Below are 18,055 nucleotides of genomic sequence, written 5' to 3'. Positions count from 1 at the left end.
GTATTTCTCTGTTTTTCTTGTTGATTAATGCTGACAAATTATACAGTATTTTTTGTCTTTCTGATGGCTGATTCTGTTTTTTCTCTCTGTTTAAGGTGCAGCTCCATCCAGAGATGGGAGTTGTATTCATGTTGGCGATCCTCCTGTCCTGTGTGCCAATAGCATTTCTTGTATATTCGTCTGTGAATTGTTCTGTGAATTGTTCTGTAATTTATGTTTGTATCATGGCCCAAGCAGAGGGTCACCCCTTTGAGTCTGGTCTGCTTGAGGTTTCTTCCTCAGAGGGAGTTTTTCCTTACCACTGTTGCTCTGGGGGTTAGTAAGGTTAGACCTTACCTGTGTGAAGCGCTTTGAGGCAACTCTGTTGTGATTTGGCGCTATATAAATGAAAATAAATTGAAATTGAAATTGAGAAGGAAGAAAGGAAGGAAGGAAGGAAGGACATTTTATTTACATAGGGCCTTTTGTGCTTTACACAAGGTGCTTTACATCAAAATATGACAAAGAACAAAACCAAAATAAAAAACATCAGTTGTTGTTGTTGTTGTCCATTCGGCTGCAAACCATTTTTGTTCAGGGTCGCCACAGCGGCTACAGCCAGATCCACATTGGCATTTGGCACAAGTTTCACGCTGGATGCCCTTCCTGATGCAACTCCAGTGTAACCTGGAGAAACACACACAGCCACTGGCGTTCCAAAGAGGTCTCCCATCCAAGTACTAACCAGATGCTGCACTGCTTAGCTTCTGAGAGCTGACGGGATCAGACTGACACAGAGAAGACCGGCTGCAAAATAAAAAACATCAGTACGACAGAAAAATAAAAATTGCAACCTGAATGCCACTTTAACATTTTTGGCTGCTTTTTGAACAACAGAGTAAACTGGGCAAAGAGTTCCCAAGTGTAGGAGCCACAACTGCAAAGACTCTGTCACCTTTAGCCTGTGTTGGGCTGGTGCACCATGTGTGGCGGGGGGTGGCATAGTCGCTTATTGGCTTCACACTATGGAATCTGGGCATAAGCACCTGCACCAGTGGGCCCTGGGGCTCCATTTAGTATGTTAGCGCAGCGTAAATTCTTTCACATTCAACTAAATGATTTCAATGACGTACACAATCCTAAACACATGCCATCATTAACAATCACCACTAACCAATCACGTCCTTTAAAAGCTTCAACATCTCACTCACCTCTCCTGTTTTTCAGTTCCCTGCCTGGTGCTCCCCCCCACCACCCCACTGCCACTAGTTGGTCCCTGTCCACCGTGGGGGATGGGTTCTGTTTCCTGTCTCCTCCATCGGCAGGATTCAAGATCTTCTTGTCTCATCCCACTGCCTTGATGGGGACTGAGACCAAGACATATTTTTAACTCTGTACTCACTTGTACATTAAATCAATTTTCTTTAACCTGTTGAATCTTCTGCTAGAAATGAAAGCGAGCACTGGAGATGGTGGCCCTGCAGTAATGAAGCAGCACCATGTGGTCTACACAGAGCGCCTGAAAGTCCAAGCTCCAAAGACACTCTCAAGGAACTGAAACCCTGTTTCCAATCTCTCTTCCTTCCATGACAGCCGGATTGTTTTCCTGCTCCAGGAAGACAAAATGTAGCGGCCCTCCAGGAATGCCGTAAGGAAATGTTTCACAACCATTAAGGATTGATTTTAAGCTTTGTCTTTTCTTAAAACATTGTCAACCTCATATAATTTGTGATGAGACGAGGCAGAGAAGCTGCTCAGACTGTCACAGCAACAGCTGGGACATGCATGATGGCCTATAGGCATGACTGTTACATCACAGTGCAGCTTAACATCTTTAATAAAATGCAGCCGTACAAGTCAGCGGGTTCAGCAAATCCTGGCTTTAACAACATGAGACAGGTATTACTACTCTGCCAGGTAGGCTGTGGACTAGGAGACCCTTAGACTCACAGAGGTTCTGTCAGCTTCGAGTTTAGTCCACTTTCAAGTCCATCTGTCTTTGGGTCGGACTGTTCAGATGGACAGAAAGTCGTCAGTTATTTCATGACCTGCTCGCAGACCCAAATAAGTCACCAACCCAATAAAAAGAATCAAGTAAAATCACACGTCGTGTGCTATATTCCGCCTGTCTGTGCAGCCCTGGGTGTGTGTTTCCGTCGACATTACACCATATCTCAGGAACCGCTGGTCATACGGTCTTAATTTTACTTTAAAGATATTTACAAGACACAAGTTTCTGTTGGCTCTAATGAAACACTTTGTCAGAAGTATTGCGAATGGTGACAGCCAAAAACAACAAAATTAGCACTACTCACATCTCAGTTACCACTGAGAACAAATTTGAGCCTTAAATTACTCAGATATTATGATCCAAGTGAAGTTTTTCTTGAAATTGACCAGAACCGTTTGTCTTTTCACCACAGGAAAACATCCTTTTGCTGTATATTAGAAGGTAGGGTTTGGTCTTAAATTACTCAGGGAGCCAAAGTTCCTATTTAATCCAAGTGTTCATACTGGTTTGGAGTTGTGTATTGAATACCGCCTGCAATGTAAAGTTCACAGATATTAACTTTGCTGTGATTTTTGAGGCATCAATGGACGTCCTGAGCTGAATAAGGAGTCGGAGTGTCTGGGCTTGTGATTGCCCTGGATATTAGGGAACACCAAAGATCCAGATGTTCAGTAATATCCTCATCTCAGCTATCAGAAGTGTGTCTGCTTATGATGAAAGTGTCAAACTTGCAGAGAGATTCAATTATCTCTCTGGGTCTGGCCTTTAAGGTTGCGAGACATCTGTGAATAGCATATGGAGCCATAAGGTCCCTGGATACAGCTGTCCTATGGAGCCATGAGGTTCCTGGATACAGCTGTTTCCAGGAACCTCATGGGTTGGTAAGGTTAGACCTTACTTGTGTTAAGCGCCTTGAGGCAACTTTGTTGTAATTTGGTGCTGTATAAATGAAAATAAATTGAATTGAGCTGTCCTATGGAGCCATGACATCCCTGGATACAGCTGTCCTATGGAGCCATGAGGTCTGTGGATTCAGCTGTCCTATGGAGCCATGAGGCCCCTGGATACAGCTGTCCTATGGAGTCATGACACCCCTGGAAACAGCCGTCCTATGGAGCCATGAGGTGCCTGGATACAGCCCTCCTATGGAGTCATGAGGTCCCTGGATACAGCCGTCCTATGGAGCCATGAGGTCCCTGGATACAGCCGTCCTATGGAGTCATGACGCCCCTGGATACAGCCATCCTATGGAGCCATGAGGTGCCTCGATACAGCTGTCCTATGGAGTCATGACGCCCCTGGATACAGCCGTCCTATGGAGCCATGAGGTGCCTGGATACAGCCGTCCTATGGAGCCATGAGGTCCCTGGATACAGCCGTCCTATGGAGTCATGAGGTCCCTGGATACAGCCGTCCTATGGAGCCATGAGGTCCCTGGATACAGCCGTCCTATGGAGCCATGAGGTCCCTGGATACAGCCATCCTATGGAGTCATGAGGTCCCTGGATACAACTGTCCTATGGAGTCATGAGGTCCCTGGATACAGCCGGCCTATGGAGCCATGAGGCTCCTGGATATAGCTGTTCTGTGTGGCAATGCTAACACCTATGCAGGAGAACAAAGGTCTGTGTCTTTAGGGTCATGGTCTGACTGTATTCTTGCCTGACTTGGATTTAAACCAGTGACCTAAGCCAAGGTAATGACTGGATGTTTTTGGTCATCAGTCTCTTAGGAAAATCCTTGGGAACCATTGGAATGTCTTTGTGTCAAAGAAGGGATTACTTTGGGATACTCAGATGAGGAGGCCCACTTGTGTACTGTAGTGAGGGAACATCAACTACAGCATTTTGGCTATGTGACAAACTTTTGTGGGTAATGTCCAGCATTGCAGGTGCCTCAGTGTTGAGAACCCAAGTGGACAAAGAAGACCATGGGGATGCTCACATTTCAACTGATTGTGGAAGATACATGACTGCTTCTGAAAAGTCTACATGAACAGTTTGTCTGCCTGAGTGGACCCGGGGCAGTTCTGTGGTATGGTGAATGTGGTGATGTGCAGTAATGACCAAAGACATTCTGTTTTCTGAAACCACATTTGTGTCTAAATAATCAAACAAGAGCTTTTAAATATCAACAAAAATAAGGAATTGAATAAACAATTCAGGGAGAATTAAACCGACTAAAGTGAAAACGTGTAAAAAAGTAAAAAGCCAAGAATATTATAAAGGATATCTCACACCCTGGTCACTCCCTGTTTGATCTAACAAAACAAGGACAAACAGATTCAGAGACAGCTTTTACCCCACAGCAACTCAATAAAGCCAAAATGTAATACTGCTGCTAGTCCGACTAAGGGATTGTGCAATTAATGTTGAATGTTTGGTTGAGTGTTTGATGGTTGGTATTACATATATATATATATATATATATATATACAGTAGTGTTCAGAATAATAGTAGTGCTATGTGACTAAAAAGATTAATCCAGGTTTTGAGTATATTTCTTATTGTTACATGGGAAACAAGGTACCAGTAGATTCAGTAGATTCTCACAAATCCAACAAGACCAAGCATTCATGATATGCACACTCTTAAGGCTATGAAATTGGGCTATTAGGAAAAAAAAAAAAGTAGAAAAGGGGGTGTTCACAATAATAGTAGCATCTGCACCTGAATCAAATCAAATCAAAATCAATTTTATTTATATATCGCCAAATCACAACAAACAGTTGCCCCAAGGCGCTTTATATTGTAAGGCAAAAGCCATACAATAATTACGGAAAACCCCAACGGTCAAAACGAATCCCTGTGAGCACTTGGCGACAGTGGGAAGGAAAAACTCCCTTTTAACAGGAAGAAACCTCCAGCAGAACCAGGCTCAGGGAGGGGCAGTCTTCTGCTGGGACTGGTTGGGGCTGAGGGAGAGAACCAGGAAAAAGACATGCTGTGGAGGGGAGCAGAGATCGATCACTAATGATTAAATGCAGAGTGGTGCATACAGAGCAAAAAGAGAAAGAAACAGTGCATCATGGGAACCCCCCAGCAGTCTACGTCTATAGCAGCATAACTAAGGGATGGTTCAGGGTCACCTGATCCAGCCCTAACTATAAGCTTTAGCAAAAAGGAAAGTTTTAAGCCTAATCTTAAAAGTAGAGAGGGTGTCTGTCTCCCTGATCTGAATTGGGAGCTGGTTCCACAGGAGAGGAGCCTGAAAGCTGAAGGCTCTGCCTCCCATTCTACTCTTACAAACCCTAGGAACTACAAGTAAGCCTGCAGTCTGAGAGCGAAGCGTTCTATTGGGGTGATATGGTACTACGAGGTCCCTAAGATAAGATGGGACCTGATTATTCAAAACCTTATAAGTAAGAAGAATTTTAAATCCTATTCTAGAATTAACAGGAAGCCAATGAAGAGAGGCCAATATGGGTGAGATATGCTCTCTCCTTCTAGTCCCCGTCAGTACTCTAGCTGCAGCATTTTGAATTAACTGAAGGCTTTTTAGGGAACTTTTAGGACAACCTGATAATAATGAATTACAGTAGTCCAGCCTAGAGGAAATAAATGCATGAATTAGTTTTTCAGCATCACTCTGAGACAAGACCTTTCTAATTTTAGAGATATTGCGTAAATGCAAAAAAGCAGTCCTACATATTTGTTTAATATGCGCTTTGAATGACATATCCTGATCAAAAATGACTCCAAGATTTCTCACAGTATTACGAGAGGTCAGGGTAATGCCATCCAGAGTAAGGATCTGGTTAGACACCATGTTTCTAAGATTTGTGGGGCCAAGTACAATAACTTCAGTTTTATCTGAGTTTAAAAGCAGGAAATTAGAGGTCATCCATGTCTTTATGTCTGTAAGACAATCCTGCAGTTTAGCTAATTGGTGTGTGTCCTCTGGCTTCATGGATAGATAAAGCTGGGTATCATCTGCGTAACAATGAAAATGTAAGCAATGCCGTCTAATAATACTGCCTAAGGGAAGCATGTATAAAGTGAATAAAATTGGTCCTAGCTCAGAACCTTGTGGAACTCCATAATTAACCTTAGTCTGTGAAGAAGATTCCCCATTTACATGAACAAATTGTAATCTATTAGATAAATATGATTGTTGAATCCATATGAATATAAGGATTCAAAATATGAATCCAATGAAAGACTCGTTAGTAGACTTTTAATGAGCCTTTCATTGGATTCAGGTGTGTTGCAGCAGGGAGACAACTAAGAGTGTCAGGAAGGTGGCTCTCGAGGACCGAACTTGGCCACCCCTGGTATAGATGCTTTACTATATTACAATGTTAGCCACATAAATTAGCTTTGACCTAACAGACTGTTACGTACTTTACAATCCTTGGTCCTTGATCCTTGGTTCAAATCCCCACCTGACTGGAAAATCACTAAGGGCCCTTGGGCAAGGTCCTTAATCCCCTAGTTGCTCCCAGTGTGTAGTGAGCGCCTTGTATGGCAGCACCCTGACATCGGGGTGAATGTAAGGCATTATTGTAAAACGCTTTGAGCATCTGATGCAGATGGAAAAGCGCTATATAAATGCAGTCCATTTACCATTTATTTACAAACCAATCTCACACCATTTTGGGAAAACTAAATTAATCTATGATTCATGCTCCCGTCATGAAAATGCTGCACTTTTCGTGAGAGGAGCATTATGTACATAACAATCTGTAAGGTACATAACAGACTGTTATGTACTTTAACCTAACAGGCAGTTACGTACTTTAACCTAACAGACTGTTATGTACTTTAACCTAAAAAGCTGTTACATACTTTAACCTAACAGACTGTTATGTACTTTAACCTAACAGGCAGTTACGTACTTTAACCTAACAGACTGTTACATACTTTAACCTAACAGACTGTTATGTACTTTAACCTAAAAAGCTGTTACGTACTGTAACCTAACAGACTGTTACGTACTGTAACCTAACAGACTGTTATGTACTTTAACCTAATAAACTGTTACGTACTGTAACCTAACAGACTGTTATGTACTTTAACCTAATAAACTGTTACGTACTGTAACCTAACAGACTGTTACGTACTTTAACCTAATAAACTGTTACGTACTTTAACCTAATAAACTGTTACGTACTGTAACCTAACAGACTGTTATGTACTTTAACCTAATAAACTGTTACGTACTGTAACCTAACAGACTGGTACGTACTGTAACCTAATAAACTGTTACGTACTGTAACCTAACAGACTGTTATGTACTTTAACCTAATAAACTGTTACGTACTGTAACCTAACAGACTGGTACGTACTGTAACCTAATAAACTGTTACGTACTTTAACCTAATAAACTGTTACGTACTGTAACCTAACAGACTGTTATGTACTTTAACCTAATAAACTGTTACGTACTGTAACCTAACAGACTGGTACGTACTGTAACCTAATAAACTGTTACGTACTTTAACCTAATAAACTGTTACGTACTGTAACCTAACAGACTGTTATGTACTTTAACCTAATAAACTGTTACGTACTGTAACCTAACAGACTGTTACGTACTTTAACCTAATAAACTGTTACGTACTTTAACCTAATAAACTGTTACGTACTGTAACCTAACAGACTGTTATGTACTTTAACCTAATAAACTGTTACGTACTGTAACCTAACAGACTGGTACGTACTGTAACCTAATAAACTGTTACGTACTGTAACCTAACAGACTGTTATGTACTTTAACCTAATAAACTGTTACGTACTGTAACCTAACAGACTGGTACGTACTGTAACCTAATAAACTGTTACGTACTTTAACCTAATAAACTGTTACGTACTGTAACCTAACAGACTGTTATGTACTTTAACCTAATAAACTGTTACGTACTGTAACCTAACAGACTGGTACGTACTGTAACCTAATAAACTGTTACGTACTTTAACCTAATAAACTGTTACGTACTGTAACCTAACAGACTGTTATGTACTTTAACCTAACAGGCAGTTACGTACTTTAACCTAATAAACTGTTACGTACTGTAACCTAACAGACTGTTACGTACTGTAACCTAACAGACTGGTACGTACTGTAACCTAACAGACTGTTATGTACTTTAACCTAACAGGCAGTTACGTACTTTAACCTAATAAACTGTTACACACTGTAACCTAAGATAAAGGTGCAAGTATCTCAAAACAGTCCACCCTCATACTAGTTTACCTGCAGCTGTCACAGTGATAAACTCAAGGGAGTTACCCCTTTTAGTTACAAAACTGGTGTCCAGACTGAACAGATGCACGGTGGTTAAAGTCATAATTCCTTCAGTCCTCATCTCTCTGCTTCTGATCTTAATTTGGACTAAAACCTTCAATAGCTGGGCTGCAAGTATGTCACCATAAGAATCTGATTATAGACCTACTCCAGTCAGAGCAGTAAAAACTAAACTGATGCTTTTTGGGATTGTTGAAGAAAGTCGTACTCCATTTCAAATAAAAATTGATAACAGCAGCATTAAAAGAACATATATGAACATACCTTTCACATTGTAGACATACGTACTTTTATCAAGTCAGTGTGAACAAAGATGGCAAAAGGTGTCCTAAAATTGGTTTAACAATACCTGACTTACCTTGAAAACATAATTCATCATCCAGCAAATATGTTACAGAAAAATGTGATTAGAATTGCTACTAATGTAGGGTTTATAATAACATAGTGATTTTTTGAGACATACTGAAAACACTTTATGATGTTTCATGATTTATTTGATCTGAAGATTGCTTAAACTGGCTTTATGATATATATTTCAAGGTAAACAGTTAATTAAGGTTATGTGCATAAATCTTGGCCATCCCGTAACAAAACAGATACAGATTTGACACTAGGTCACATTGCATCCCTATAGGTTAATGGATCCCTATAGGTTAATGGGCACCAAACACATGCACACAAATCCTTTGTGACATCACAAGGCAAACTAAGTTTGAGTTTTTCATGGAGTAATCTTGATTTTCTATCAACATATGAGCCGCAAATCTGGCACAGGCTGCAGGCTGGGCAGTGCATATGTACATGTCTTTCCGGTTGGACCTGACAAAAAACAACATGTCGATCTGCATGTTGATTTGGAACAAGTTTCACACCAGATGTCCTTCTTGACATAACTCCACATTACATAGAGAATGGGCATGGTTTGAACCAGGAACCTTCTGCACTGGAAACAAGTGCACCAACCGCTTGGTCATCAACACTAAACAAGCCAACCAACAAAGAAACAAACACACAAACAAAACCACATGTTTTTCCTTGTGACATCATAAAGCAGATGAAGACTAAACTTCTATTAAATCCACAATGCAGTTTAATTTTGGGTGTCAATAGCCATATTTGGGGCAGAACGGTGGATTAGCACTGGTCCTTCCTGTGTGGAGTTTGCATGTTCTCCCTGTGTTTTCCTTTTTGCTAAAGCTTATAGTTAGGGCTGGATCAGGTGACCCTGAACCATCCCTTAGTTATGCTGCTATAGACTTAGACTGCTGGGGGGTTCCCATGATGCACTGAGTGTTTCTTTCTCTTTTTGCTCTGTATGCACCACTCTGCATTTAATCATTAGTGATTGATCTCTGCTCCCCTCCACAGCATGTCTTTTTCCTGGTTCTCTCCCTCAGCCCCAACCAGTCCCAGCAGAAGACTGCCCCTCCCTGAGCCTGGTTCTGCTGGAAGTTTCTTCCTGTTAAAAGGGAGTTTTTCCTTCCCACTGTTGCCAAGTGCTTGCTCACAGGGGGTCGTTTTGACTGTTGGGGTTTTTCTGTAATTATTGTATGGCTTTGTCTTACAATATAAAGCGCCTTTTTGGCAACTGTTTGTTATGATTTGGCGCTATATAAAAAAAATTGATTTGATTTGATCTGTGTTTGTGTGGGTTCCCTCTGGGTGCTCCAACTTCCTCCCACCCCCAAAATCATGCAGGTTCAGTGGATTGATGACTCAAAATTGACCATAGGTGTGTGAACGTTTGTCCATCTGTATGTGGCCCTGCAACAGATTGTCATCCTGTGTACCCTGCCTTGCGCCTTATGACTGCTGTGATATACTCAAGCCCCGCCCCCCATGACCCTTCATTGGAGTAAGCAGGTACAGAAAATGAATGAATGTGTAGTCGTGTTTTGGTGCTGCACTGAGACCACGTGTTGCACTTTCTCATTCAGCTGGTACTGCACTGTTTTTATATATGTGTTTTATATATATGAAATCTCTGCAAATTATGAAGTTAAAATATTCCAACATGGTGTAAAATAGGAGGCTCACACATCCACAGCTGTAGGGGTCAGAATTCAAAACTGAACATTGAGTAGTTTTGACAGTTAATGATAGAATGTTTTATAGACCCGGTCACTGACTCACTGACTTACTGACTCGCTGAATCACCAACTTACTGACTCGCTGAATCACTGAGTCACTGACTTACTGACTCGCTTCTATCCATCCAGGTGTTCGAGGCGGAGTTTACAACGTCAGCGCTCACAATCTCGCACAAATACTGCTCGCATTACAAACGCTCTCCACCACCCACAGCTCCTCTGTGTGTGCTAAGCTATTGGTATTTTTTATTTTTTTACTTTACGAAGATCATTGTCGATTTATGTCTCAGTCGCGTCGGGATTAGATGATCAAAGAGCAGCACTGCTTTTGCAAAATCAAACTCATAGTTTCTGAAAAAGGTCTTATTCAATGACATAAAAGTCATTGCATGAATTAGAGAACATGCATCGCTACAACAACCCCCCACCCCCCCTTTCTTTTCTTTTTTTTTTGAATCAGTGGAATTTTTACACCCAAAGGGATTAACTTCATGATGGTATGGAACCAATTAGGAGCAAATTAAATGTGCTCATACCTCTTCAAACACCGTTTTACAGTAATTCTCTGCAGCTCCAAAGCATTCACAGGAACATTAAAACAGGAACAGTAAAAGTGATTTTGACACACGTGATCATCTCCGCGGTATCTCGTACTACATTCTGCAAGCAGCATCTGTGCGTGTGCGTCTTTGTTACGCTGACTGTCTCGGGGGATTATTTCCAGTGGCTGATTGTTTGGTGTGAGCTTTAGAAAGGGATCGACATGTAATCCCATCTCACCCATCCCCGAGTCCAGCACATGCAGGGACACAATCCTGCACAACATGTCCAACATGGAGTCAGCAGTGGGTTGATGAGATGAGAGATGAGATTTATTGTCATTGTCATTACACGAGTGCAACAACGAAATTACGTTTACACTCCAATTACCTCAGACAAGATACAGCAATCAATCCACAATTATTACTTGTTTACTGTAATAATGGCACACATCAGAATTAAAAACAACACATACATTTGACATTGTTTATGTGCACTAAACTTGAAGCAGTCCATCATCCGAATTGAGGTGAAGTGGGTGAAGGCTGCAGCAGGAGGGGCCTGTGCCGCCCATCTTGGGGAATTGAAGGCTGCAACAATAAAAACTGTGCTGCCTCCAGAGTGGCAGGAAGGAAGCCAGGGTGAGGGGAGTGGAGAAGAGCTGGGAATTTGAGCTTCAGGAGCCGATAAGGCTGCCATGTTGATGTTAGGCGGAGAGATACAGAATTCCATTAACTGCACCTCTGACCGCCTAGAGTCCAAATTTGTGAAGAATATTCATCTTGTCCTCAGCAGCACATTCCTTTGCAATGCAGTGATATGCTCCAAGATGGTATCCATTTTGCGTTTGAGTTCAAGAGTTCACGCAGTCTGAGATTACACAGCATTGCCCAACTCATTAATCATGATGGACAGATGAGGGGACAAGATTCTGGAAGCAGCCATCTTGCTAATATTCCTGTGGGTCAGGGCAGCACACAAACCAATCAGCGCCAAACCTCCCACCATAAAAGTGAATAGAAATAAATCCTCAACGTCTTCCAAAGAGAGTGGAGCCATGCACGTCACAGTCCATCTTTCTCAGGCGTCAAGAGCATAGCCCGCTGGGTAGGTTCCATCAGGGCATGCAGGGTCCCCCAGCCCTGATTTCCTTGTCGAAAAAAAAAAAAAAAAATAGTGTCAATGGCGTTGAGAGACCCACGGATCAATTCCATAGTTAATCCAAATCTTAACCCTCTGGGGTCGATGCCAACGGCTAAGACCAAGCTTTACTAAATTATAAATAACTTTTGCATGACATGAGATAGAAACTTACACTTTTTTGCTGAAAAGTTAACTCCGCGGACTTTCGAGCCAGTCATCGGCCATCTTTGTACTCCTCATAGAAGCTGTTTGATGACGTGCGCAATGTGAGTGTCCAATTGGTTCACCGTCACATGGTTTTCCAAAATCCAGTCGTAGGGCAGATTTACCTCACGTAAAAAGCCAAAGATCGTTTTCAGAAGTGATATGTTACTAGTTGGCCCATTTGAATAGCCCCCTGGGTGCTCCAATGAGTACATACTATTAGTACATACTCAGTGTGCCCTGCGCCATTACGCATAGTGATCAGTAAAGCACACGGAGCAGATGGAGAGCCTCTGATGACAATCTCACATACTCAAAGAGTGTGTAACTATCAGGATTGCTCCACTCGTTTGCATGTGAACGTTACTGGATAACTCTGTTGCTTTCTCTGTGTAAAGCACTGTTTACCATATCAATGGACAACAAAACGCATAGACCATTTTGTATATATTGTTCAAAATGTGCATTTGTGGAACCTTTTTGTTGTGCAGTCTTTCACACAAGATCTCAAATAACCTTTAGAAATTGTCAAAACAGTTGTTTATTATAGTTTGCTGTGTGTTTTGAATAAATGTGTGTGGAAAATTATTTTTTGCTTTATTTTTCCTTGCCTATTTTTGATTGTAAACCTTTATTACACTTACAAAACACAACAAAAACATATATATTCTGAAAGCACAGGTTGTGCTGAAAAAAAAGAGACATAAAACTTGATTGTGGGATGCAGGGAGAGCTGTTAACAGCAATAATAAAACATTTACGCCAGGCGAGTGAACTGTCCAAAAAATGCCCTCGGACCCCAGAGGGTTAATTTGAAGAATTCACAGTCTGGTGAAGCTGGGACTTTGAAGGTCAGAGCAGAGATAGAGAACAGAAAGGAGGAGTGGAGAGGAGAGGAATGAGACCGTCCTTGCCGGAGTCCCAAGCTGATCATCACCTCTCACATTTTTTGGCCTCTTTGAATTTAATTTGATGTTGCAGTTTGAACTTTGTCATGTGATGAATAATGAAATTTGACTGTATCAGGGCCTGTTCACACGCTGACATGAAGTGGCCGACGTGGCAGATTTTCGCAAAAAAATCTCTAATACATCAGAGAAGGTTCACTCCAAGGGTCCAAATTTCCTGTCTTCAGTGCAGGTGGATGTCGCTCAGTGGTGGGTGATGTTCTGCTGGCGGATCTTGATTTTTGGCCATGGTTTACTGACTTATTATAGGACGTCTTTCAACTTTCGCTGTTGGAGGGTGAATGCCTTGGTACTGCACTCCGTGGTACAGGGTGTGTAGCTGATGGCTGACGTAACGCAGCCTACGTAAACTCAATGTAACTGCCATCATGTCACTCACTACAGGTGTGTTGTCGAAACAGGTTTGACATATTCTTTCACATTTCTTCAAGCAGAAGTGATCCTGAGACGATGGTGCATCCAGTCAAGCTTCTGACATTGGCCAGTGGAGGCTGGTGGAGCAGTAATGGTGTACTATCATTGTTGCCCAACTGACATCGACTTAGCTCCTGTGGCGTCTGGCTGACCTGTGTGCTAATCAACATCAATCAACTTTTCATTCTCTGTCGGCTAATCATCAGAGAGTGAATGCACCATTAATAACTTGTAAGAATAACTTGACTTTAAGTTAACAAATAGTTTTTTTTAACCATCTGTAGTAGCTTTGCATAAATCAACTACTGCCAATGCAGTGCATTCTGAGTGCCAGTCCCAAGTCTGGATATAATCATGAGGGTTGTCGGTGTAAATTTTGAATAACCAAACATGCAGATCACAAACTGAGATTCCAACCAGATCAGTTGAGCCGAATGACCACAACCGGTACTGGTGTCAAGAAGGGTGTCTGTGGAAACTGTGCTACCATTGGATGGAGAAAAAGGAAAGATGGGAAGCATGCACAGAGGCAGCAGGAGAGGAGGAAGATAAGAAGTGTGTAGGTGAGACTGGTAAAGAGAAAGAGTTAGCTGACATAAGGGAGTGGAAGATAAATATGTCCAGGAGTATCGGAGATGAGTTAAAACTGTTCAGTCATGTTGTGGATGGGAGAAATAATGACACTGGGATAATCCTGAAGGGGCAATATATAAAGAATGTACTGGAGCTGAAGTGATGGCCTGAGAGAGAGTGATGATAAATGTCATCAGCACATATGCCCCACAAGTGGATAATGAGATGAAGGAAAAAGATTTCCCGAATCTGTTACATGAGGTGGTACAGAGCGCTGTATGTCCAAAAATAAAGAGTGTTGAATGGAGCAGACTTCAATGGTTATGTTGGTGAAGGAAACACTGGTGAGTGTGCAGATACAGTGACAAGGAGAGGAATGTCAAAGGGCAGATGGAGGTGCATTTAGCAAAAAGGATGAAAATGGCTGTAGAAAATACATAAGAAGAAAGAGGTGTGATGCACAAGAGTGGAGGAAGGAGTACACAGGTGGACTTTGTCCTCTTAGGTCCAGGTCACAGGATATAGAAGGGCAGCATGTTGAGAAGATGGCAGGAGTGCTTTGACAAAATGAAGAACAAAGACACTAAGGAGGAAAGAAGCTTGGATGATGTGAAGAGAGTGAATCAATAAGTGTGACAGACTGATGAGGGTGAAATGAGGACAGCTATGCATCTGCAGTGTCCCAGTCCACCCAGTTGTAAATGGCTATTGGCCTTGGCTGGGGAAGTCACCTGTGATGGACCTGCATCCAGTCCAATCTGAACTGTATACTCTCATTTGCCTTACGCTACACATCTGGGGAGAAGCACATGCACCAATGGGCCTCACTGTTCTCCTTCTTCTTCTATTATGGAATGGTGCCAAGAGAAAAAGAGCTGGTATTGTCTGAGGAAGTTGGGTGTGGCAGAGAAGTATGTGAGCGTGGTGCAGGACATGTATGAGGACACTGTGACAGCCATGAGGTGTGATCTTGGAGTCACAGATGTGTTCAAGGAGAAGGTGTAATTGCATCAAGGATCAGCTCTGAGCCCTTTCCTGTTTGACAGTAGTGATGATCGGGGTTGATGGGTGACATCAGACAGGATTCTCCATGAATGTGATATTTGCAGGTGACTTTGTGATCTGTAGTGAATAAAAAAAAGTGTCTGTGCCCTTTAACTTCTTCTCCTTTGTGGACCTGTGGACATGTTTGCCTGAGTATGATTGTGTTCAGGCGCAGTGCAGGTGGAAGCATTTACATCATCCATTAGCAAAAACATGGTCTAAAGTCCAAGGCAGATCTTTTCTGCTTTTTAAAGGGTGCAAAACTGAGAAATGCCTTACATGGTGCCCTTGGCCAGTCAAAAGCTGATCTGGATGAGCCAATCAGGTTTTGGCAGATCAGCAGGAGATGGAAAGTGTGCAGGTTAGGAGGTCCATGAGGACCAAGGTTGGGAACCACATGGATCATCAAGATAGAGCTCTAAAACTCTATATAATTTATTAAGTAGTAATGTGCAAAACAATGGGGCATTCTTTAAACTGACAGGTATGTAATCTATATAGTACACCTTATTTGGCTTTTAATTCTTAGAGTAAAAATTATTTTAAATATAACAAAATCCCACATTATGCAGATCTGACATCAGAACTGGAGTAATTGTATAATTAGACTGATTTATAAACCTGTATAGATGTTGTCATATCCAGCTGTAGTGCTGCAGGAAAGGATGGTTGCCACGGAGATAAAGCTAACTATTGTATTTATCACACCCTCGGTTCATTCTGTGGACACGCCTGCAAAAAAATCCACTTAAAAATGTCTGAAAAAATGCCCAAGATAATTCACGATTTTAATATAACATCTGCAGATTGATTTTGTTTCATTCAACCAACTGTCCAAAATCCATAAAATGTTCAAATTATAATGATATATAACAGAGAAGAGCTGTAAATCTTCACTTTCCACAAGGTAAGTCAAAGTTTGGCATTTATACCTGATAAGTGATTTAAACAATTAATGACCAAATACTTGATGATTATTTTTGATGTCATTCAACCATTAAATTGCCCTAATAAATCACCCGTCCTTTTGTAGAAATCCATGACCCAAACACACACACACACAAACACACATGCACGCACACACCCGATTGTCTTTGCTTAATTCAAAGCAGATGGTGTCTGAGTTCAGCGTATGAAGAAGTGGCCTCATGCACGTGTCCAGTGCATGTCGTCATCACAGAGCAGGAGGGTTAAAGGGTGACTTTTAATCCTTTTGGTCCGGGTCAACATCAGTCAGCTTGTTATGGCTCTCTGTCCACTCATGCTTCAATTATGAGTTCTCAACTTCTACATTTGAATGACATAATGTGCACATGTGGCTCAACTTAAGGAACGGGGCTGAAATCAGGAAAAGAGATTACGGATACATGCGACGTTTATTTTCATTACTGATTAATTTGTTACTGTCCACAATGTACCCAGCCTTGGGCCCAGAGCATGCTGGGATACCATTCAGTGCGCAGGGGATTCAGCTGGTTCTTCTGTAGAGAACGAATGGATAAATTAATTTATTAATCATGTTCAAAACGAACTAATCAATGGCATAATTCGGCAAATTGGAACATTCATCAATCTGTCTGTCCATTTATATGTCCGTCCATCCATCCAACCATCCATCCGTCCGTCCATCTATCATCCATCAGCCCGCCCACCGGCATGCCTATCTGTCTGTTTGTCCATCCATCCATCCGTCCACCCACCGGCATGCCCATCTGTCTGTTTGTCCATCCATCCATCCGTCCACCCACCGGCATGCCCATCTGTCTGTTTGTCCATCCATCCATCCGTCCACCCACCGGCATGCCCATCTGTCTGTTTGTCCATCCATCCGTCCGTCCATCCATCCATCCATCCAACCATCCATCCGTCCATCTATCATCCATCAGCCCGCCCACCGGCATGCCCATCTGTCTGTTTGTCCATCCATCCATCCGTCCACCCACCGGCATGCCCATCTGTCTGTTTGTCCATCCATCCATCCGTCCACCCACCGGCATGCCCATCTGTCTGTTTGTCCATCCATCCATCCGTCCACCCACCGGCATGCCCATCTGTCTGTTTGTCCATCCATCCGTCCGTCCATCCATCCATCCATCCAACCATCCATCCGTCCATCTATCATCCATCAGCCTGCCCACCGGCATGCCCATCTGTCTGTTTGTCCATCCATCCATCCGTCCGTCCATCCATCATCCATCCATCCATCCGTCCATCTGTCCATCCATCCATCCGTCCGCCCACGGCATGCCCATCTGTCTGTTTGTCCGTCCGTCCATCCGTCCATCCATCCATCCGTCCATCCATCCATCCGTCCGCCCACCAGCATGCCCATCTGTCTGTTTGTCTGTCCATCCATCATCCATCCATCCATCCGTCCATCTGTCCATCCATCCATCCGTCCGCCCACCGGCATGCCCATCTGTCTGTTTGTCCGTCCGTCCATCCATCCAGCCAACCGTCCGTCTGTCTGTCCATCCATCCATCCATCCATCCGTCCGTCCGTCCGTCCACCCACCGGTATGCCCATTTGTCTGTTTGTCCATCCATCTGTCTGTCTATCCGTCCATCATTTCCTCTTTGTCTTTTTTAGGTTATTGGGCAACAAATCCAAAGACATTCAAATGGTTCTTGATTGTATTTTTTTTATTCGTCAGTGTTACTGTAAATCAATTTACCATGGGCTTAGAACTATTAGTAACACATTCCAAAACTGCTCAAATCTGGTTTAAACCTATTTGAAATGTCTTGGTTAAAAGTGTTTAAAATGATATTATCTTTAATTTAACTATATTAGACCAGTGATTCTCAACCGGGGTGCCGTGATCAATCGTCAGGGGTGCCGT

This window comes from Thalassophryne amazonica, chromosome 16, assembly GCF_902500255.1.
Source record: "Thalassophryne amazonica chromosome 16, fThaAma1.1, whole genome shotgun sequence".
Classification (NCBI taxonomy): domain Eukaryota; kingdom Metazoa; phylum Chordata; class Actinopteri; order Batrachoidiformes; family Batrachoididae; genus Thalassophryne; species Thalassophryne amazonica.
The sequence above is the reverse complement of the archived record's forward strand: the minus strand, read 5'-3'. Positions refer to the sequence as shown.